Below are 7,100 nucleotides of genomic sequence, written 5' to 3' on the forward strand. Positions count from 1 at the left end.
TTCAAAAACTGCCTAACCATTTCCCAATTGTTGGTTATTTAAGGAATTTGAAACTAAAACACCCTCTCTTGTGACAAGTTTTTATTTACCCAGATGTGCTGCATGTCACCACCAGCGACAGCGCTGCTAACTGATGAGCCCCACACAGGCTGTGTCCATGCCCTTTCGTCAAAGAGAACCAGGAGCACAGCAAGGAGCCTAAGGCAAGGAACGGTTTCAGTGTCAAGACTTCAATCTCTTCTGAGCTATGCTTCTGTCTCAGAAAGAATCAGAAGCATCGTCTCATTTCTGTTCAGCTGGAGGAAGTTCCTTCCCCAGATACCTGCCCTACCCACCCCCACCCCACAAGACCCCTGCCTGTTTTGTCTTTCTCCCCAGCACGCATCACCTGGTAAGTACAACACACTAGAACTCTGTGAGATACACTTTCTCTTGTGCTGATTGTCACACTTTCCCCACTATAACACGAGCTTCCCGACAAGAGGTTTGGAGTCCATTCTGTTCAGGTCCGGACCCCAGGGCCTGGCACAGAGACGGTACTCAGCTGGTATTTAGGGAACAAATGTGTGTTGCAAGCTCATCCCCATGACCCTCAATTCCTTGGCTTGTTCTTGTTATCAAGCCTCAGTTTGCATGTCACCTCCTCCATAACCCCTCTAAAGTAGACACCTGCCCACTCTGTTACCTCACAATTTTGGTTTTCCTCATAGACACCTGAAGTGTTCTGGCTATTTGCTATCTACCTCAAGAGAGCAGGGACTTCATATTTCTATTCACAGCTATATCCCCAGGACTTAGAAAGTGCCTGGAACATGATAGGAGCTTGAAGACTACGGTCAAAATAATGGATAGATTGAGCACAGTGAGTGTCTCAACAAATATCCTAACCCCACCTCTAATAAACAACATAAATAAGCAAATTCTGATTTCTCAGAAAAATCATACTTTAGTGTCTATGCTCTCATAATGTATCAGTGCCAGCCCTAATGCTGACTTATATTCTTTTGAGAGCCTACAGAAAGGATAGTTGCGAAGCACACGGGCTCCTCAACACTACCCAGGTTATCCCCGGCCCTGTTCTTGTCCTCTGTGCCTTTCTAGGCCCACATCTTCCCCTCAGAAATGCTGGCCTTGCTAGTGATGTTGTAAATAGCTTTCACAGGGAAACCACAAATGGGGAGGGAATACTTTATGACATGTAAGGCTTTCAGAGTCTCAGTGTCCAGGATCAAGACTTCCCTAAGCCTGACAAGGTTTCAGAGAAACTGTAAATAGCAGCACTCCCAGGAAGCAGGAAGAACAGAGCAGGTACAGTCCAACAGGTTGGCTTCCCGAGAAGCTCACCAACATCTTGGTGTTTGTAGATGATTATTCTTAAAATTGTAAATGAGAAGAAAAGCAGCAACACCAACACAGATGGACCAGCAGTGTCCTCACCTTCTAGGCCACTCCTATGGTTCTCAACAATCAATTCTAATAGTAAATGAAAAACTGCCAATATGAGAGAGTCAAGAACATAAAGGAAATCATAATCCAGTTGTAGCTTTTGAAATAATTAAAAATAAACATTTAGAAAGAAAAACAAAATTAAATAGGGACTCCTAACAAGTCTCTTACAACAGTTAATATTTCAAAGGCAGACTTAAATTCAAATATTTGGTCAGATCCTGTATTATAGCATGTTTCAAACTTTGGTGTAGGAAATACAGTCATAAATAAGGACTTTCCGTTTATCTCCAAGTAGGGTAGGTCTGTCTTGGACTTACTTGATTTCTATTCTGAGCAAAAGAGAAAAAAGGCAGAATTACCCGTGAGACACAAGAAAAATACATTTACGTCTTGCCAGTGGTAAATGAAAGCAGTACAGACCATATCCTTTTGAGTCAAAAGGCATTGAGTTAAATGCGAGAAAAGCAAGTCTTCTCTTGGGAGACAAACCATAAGAGACTCTTAACTACAGAGATCAGGCTGAGGGTTTGCTGGAGGGGAGGCGGGCAGGGGGATGCGCTTGATGGGGGATGGGCATTAAGGTGGGCCCTTGCTGGGATGAGCACTGGGTATGTGGGTGATGAATCACTGGATTCTGCTCCTGAAACCAGTGCTGCACTGTATGTCAACTAACTTGAATTTAAATTAAAAAAAAAAAAAAAAAGCAAGTCTTCTCTTGCATTTTCTTGGAGTGTAACAGAACACTACATGAAGCAAGCAGCCTGCTCGCTGGACTCAGAACTCCGTTAATCAGAGATTAAGCCTCATGATTTGTGGATAAATTCGACTATAGCATCCATACAAAATCCTCAACCAAGAATCTCAATGGCATTCATAGACTTGAGTCCTCAGCTCTTCATATGATCAAGATTCATTTGAAAGGAATTTACCAAAGTACAAGAAACAAGAAGCCTTGCTGGTAGAAAACAAAGAAAACCCAGAGAGAGAGACCAGTAGAATAAAATGAATACTGAGTCTTAAGCTCATCTCTGCTGCCAGTCAGTCGCCTGGGAAAACCCCATAAATTTCTCTTCCAAAGAAATTGTTTTGATTTTTGTTTCTCCAAACCACAACCCTTCTCCCCCCTTTCTCTTTCTCCCCCCACCTCATTACCCCGATCCCATGCACACACCCAGGATCTCCAACATGGATTACCACTTACCAACTTTTTGGTTTATCCCCTCTAGTGTAGATTACTACCAATTTTGCTGGGTTTACCCCCTGTCCTTTCCACTTTGATATGAGGATGATCTGAGATTTAGAACACCAACAAGGCATCCCTCCTTCCAGGTATGAAAGAGGATTTACAGTTAGGCTCAGGGCTCCTTCAAAAGCTCAGCAAAGTCTGTGCACTGGCAGAGCACGGACCAGCAACCTGCTTCCTTACAGATCAGATCTACGGCGGGTTGGCTAGCCTGGGCAAGCCAACACTGCCACCTGGCGGCCCCTGAGAGAGTGATCTCCGCTGAAGAACGTGTGTTGGACCTCTCTCTTCCCTGGACCACAGCCAGCTCCTCTTCCAACCCCACAAGCTTCCAGCAGAATGCTCTCCAGAAGCAGCTCACCACAGAAGAGGCACAAGTTGTAGGTCTGCTTGAGGACAAAGTGGTATGAGATCACACTCTGGATCACCTATACTTCCTAAGTCAGCCCCATGAACATCAATCCACACCACGTTGTGTTTTGAACATTTATTTCAATGAGAGAAAGAGAGCGAGCACACAGGGGGGGAAGACAAAGAGAGAATCTCAAGCAGACTCCCCATTCAGTGTGGAGCCTGACGTGGGGCTCAATCTCAGGACCCTGAGATGAGACCTGAGCCAAAACAAAGAGTCAGACGCTTAACCAACTGCACCACCCAGGCACCGCCCCCCATGTTGTGTTTTGAATGGAGATTTTCCCATTATCGAAAAAATGCTTTTCAAAGATGATTCCAAGCTCCAAGAAGCCACTCAGACACGAGAACCACATGGACACTAATCTAGCGCTACAGGATAGAGGACAGCACATGCCTGGGAAGCACCTTCAGGACAGAGACGATAGGCACCTGTTCAGAGAGGGTGATCATGGTCCAGGCAGGCAGGGTCTCTCCCTTCGTTGGACATACCCAGACTCATCACCTCCGAAATGCACACACATGCTGTAAGCCCTTCCCTGTCGAAGACAGAAAACAAGCCCCAGGATGTTTAGACAAACCCTAGTGATCCTGTGGGTGAAACTTCCCTTCAAGCCATTTTCATATCCTCTGTCCTGGTGACAAACGAGCTAACTAGCAGAATGCAGGAATGAAGTTCCTGTAACTCCAAGTCACCCTGCCTTCAGGCTCCAGCAGCAGTCCAAATTACCCACGGAATGAGCTACCACCACCTCTGTAGAAGCAACAACATGGGAAGGAACCTGAAGCTCCTTCCCAAGTTTAGGTGGGGCCTGCTGCTGGGAACCCTGGAGGAGGGCTGGCAGGTGAGGGAGCTGAGGCATCAGCCATCCTGCTTTTGTGCCCGCCTGGAGGGGGCATGGGCAGTGCCTGGGCTCACAGCACCTTCAGCTCCTGCCTTACTCTAGCTTCTCCCCAGCTGCTGGGCCAGGTGAGTGTTTAGCCCGGTCCCTTGTCCCCATCCCTGAAGTGGGCTATCTGGAGGTAGTGAGGCTGGCACAAGTGTCCTCATGGCCCAAAGTCACAAATTCCAGTGCTCCTGCAACCTCCGTTTCACACCTGTCATCCCTTCCCAACAGCCTGCACTGTGGAGTTTAGGCTCCAGCACCACACACAGACCAGATCCAGCTCCTCTTAATCGTACCAGGTCAAACCCTGTAATAATTCCCTTATTATTTGTCTCCTAGAAGTTGTTTCCCTGATTGAACCTGTCTGAAAAGGAGTTAAGGGAGTTTTTTAAATTGTGTATGCATCACCTGGGTATTTGATTTAAAATATTTTTAGGGCTCAGTTCAGAGACTACAGTATGTCTGGGGTGCGCCCAGGAATTAGTTTTTAACCAGTGTTCTATGTAATTCTGATACAGGAGATTCCACCAGTCGTACTCTGAAAGTCACAAATAGAGGGAATGCAGACCTCAAGTCCGAGAGCAAATTCGTAAATGCTGTTGGCCATGAGGGGCGCTTCTAGGTATTAGGTACAGAAAGGCAGGGTCAAGACATTTTGGTAATAAGGACACTGTCCTGGTAACTGGTCCATATTACTCTCAAGTAGGCTTGCAGTTGGTCTCGTAGCCTGTTCTTTCTGCAATTCGAGCAGAAAACGAGGCTGTGTGTGAATCATGGAGGCCTGCGTGGCACCTGCCAGTCACAGGCTCAGGCAAGCCAGCACAGCCCCACTGGGGAGTTCCATGGAGCAGACTTCAGAGAAGTATTTCTGCCCTTTCTGATTATTAAAGAGAAAACAAAGAGGGGTGCCCGGGTGGCTCAGCCATTGGCATCTGCCTTCGGCTCAGGTCGTGATCCCCGGGTCCTGGGATCGAGCCCCGCGTCGGGCTCCCTGCTCCGCGGGAGGCCTGCTTCTCCCTCTCCCGCTCCCGCTGTTTGTGTTCCCTCTCTCGCTGTATCTCTCTCTGTCAAATAAATAAAATCTTTAAAAGAAAAAGATCAGACACATACACAGCACTCCAACTCACTGTGTGTAAATCCAGTGACAGCTACATCCACAGAGTAAGCACTGGTTTCCCAGCACTTCTAGTAGCATCAAATTCTCAGTCCCTTTCATTCTGTGCAGCAGGTGCAGCAGGCAGAGATGCAAATCTGACATAGGAAGGGAAGTCTTAATGTAATGGCCGTTTTTCAACCAAAAACCAAAGGCTAACCAGAAATTAAACCTCTAATCTACCAAAGTGCTAAAGGGCTGCCTTGTTCAGGATGGGAACTGTGGTTAAATGATCTATAAAAGCCACCCAAATAACTAGAGTCAGAGTCAGCTCTGAAAGGACCCACATGACAGTGTGTCCTGGACAAGGCGGTATTGACCCCAGCCTCCTGCAGATACAGGCCTACAAATGAGACCACACCCAAGGTCTAGAAACACCAGGTTACAAGAATTCATACCTGAAGCTGAGAAAGAGACATCATGAATTTGTAAAACTTCCCTAGCAATCTTTGGAGGTGGGGACCTTACAGAAAATTCTAGACTGATTTATATAATTTTTAAATAGAAAGTTGAATCCCAAAATCAATGGAACATCCTTTGAAGAAAAAATATACCTAGCTTATAAAACTGTAATGATTAATTTAATGTCAACTTTCCCGGATCACAGGGTGCTCAGATATCTAGCTAAATATTATTTTGGGGTGTCTGCGGGGATTTCTGGGTGAGATTAGCATTTGAATTGGTGCACTGAGTAAAGCAGGTTGCCCCTCCCAGTGTGGGCATCATCTAATCTGCTAGGGGCATGAATAGAAAAGGTACAAAGGAAAATGTGCTCTCTGACCAACTGTTGAGCTGGGACAGAAGTCTTCTCCTGTCCTTGGAGACAGGGCCTTACACATCCTCTCCTGGGTCTCCAGCTTTCAGGTGACAGATCAATGGACTTCTCACCAAATTTTAAAATACGTATCTCGGGGCACCTGGGTGGCTCAGTCGTTAAGCGTCTGCCTTCGGCTCGGGTCATGATCCCAGGGTCCTGGGATCGAGCCCCACATCGGGTTGCCTGCTCAGCGGGAAGCCTGCTTCTCCCTCTTCCACTCACCCTGCTTGTGTTCCCTCTCTCGCTGTGTCTCTGTCAATTAAATAAAATCTTTTAAAAAAAATAAAAATAAATAAATAAATAAAATAAAATACATCTCTCTTAGGGTTTTGGTAATTTTAATTAAATTAACAGTAAGCCAACAGGAAAACCCCACTGTTATTAATATGCCACAAAACCAATCACACCCTCTAGGTCACACTGTATCATCTGACTTGTTCGACATCAAGGAAATTGCTCCACCATTTTATGGAGTGGAGATAAAATGTATTTAATAGTCATAAAACAGAAACTACTTTAGCTCTATCAAAATTTACGTCTTGAGTATTTTTTTTTTTTTTCAAAGATTTTATTTATTTATTTGACAGAGACACAGCAAGAGAGGGAACACAAGCAGGGGGAGTGGGAGAGGGAGAAGCAGGCCTCCCGCCAAGCAGGGAGCCCGAAGTGGGGCTCGATCCCAGGAGCCTGAGATCATGACCTGAGCCGAAGGCAGACGTTTAACGACTGAGCCACCCAGGCGCCCCTGTCTTGAGTATTTTTTAAGTAAGCTCCACCCCACATGGAGCCCAACACAGGGCTCGATCTCACGACCCTGAGATCGAGACCCGAGCTGAGATCAAGACCTGAGCTGAGATCAAGAATCAGACACTTAACCAACTGGGCCACCCAGGCGCCCTCGGATTTAATATTCTTCAAGTGTTTATAAAAATTCTTCCTGCTGATGTCTGGCTAAAGCCGATCTAAAGGGCTATTTCCTTTTGTAATTTTCTTCTATTCTGGTTGATGTGAACATTTTTCTCCCAAACAACGATTTCAGACTGCTTAGCAACTCCAAGGATGAGAAATTTTAAGACAGTCCATTCACATTCGTTAATAAAACTGAAATGGTTTTAAAGTTAAAAGTGGTAATACTCCACC

Source organism: Mirounga angustirostris, unplaced genomic scaffold, assembly GCF_029215605.1.
Source record: "Mirounga angustirostris isolate CCGP_5_RB_7025 unplaced genomic scaffold, mMirAng1.0.hap1 SCAF_8, whole genome shotgun sequence".
Classification (NCBI taxonomy): Eukaryota; Metazoa; Chordata; class Mammalia; order Carnivora; family Phocidae; genus Mirounga; species Mirounga angustirostris.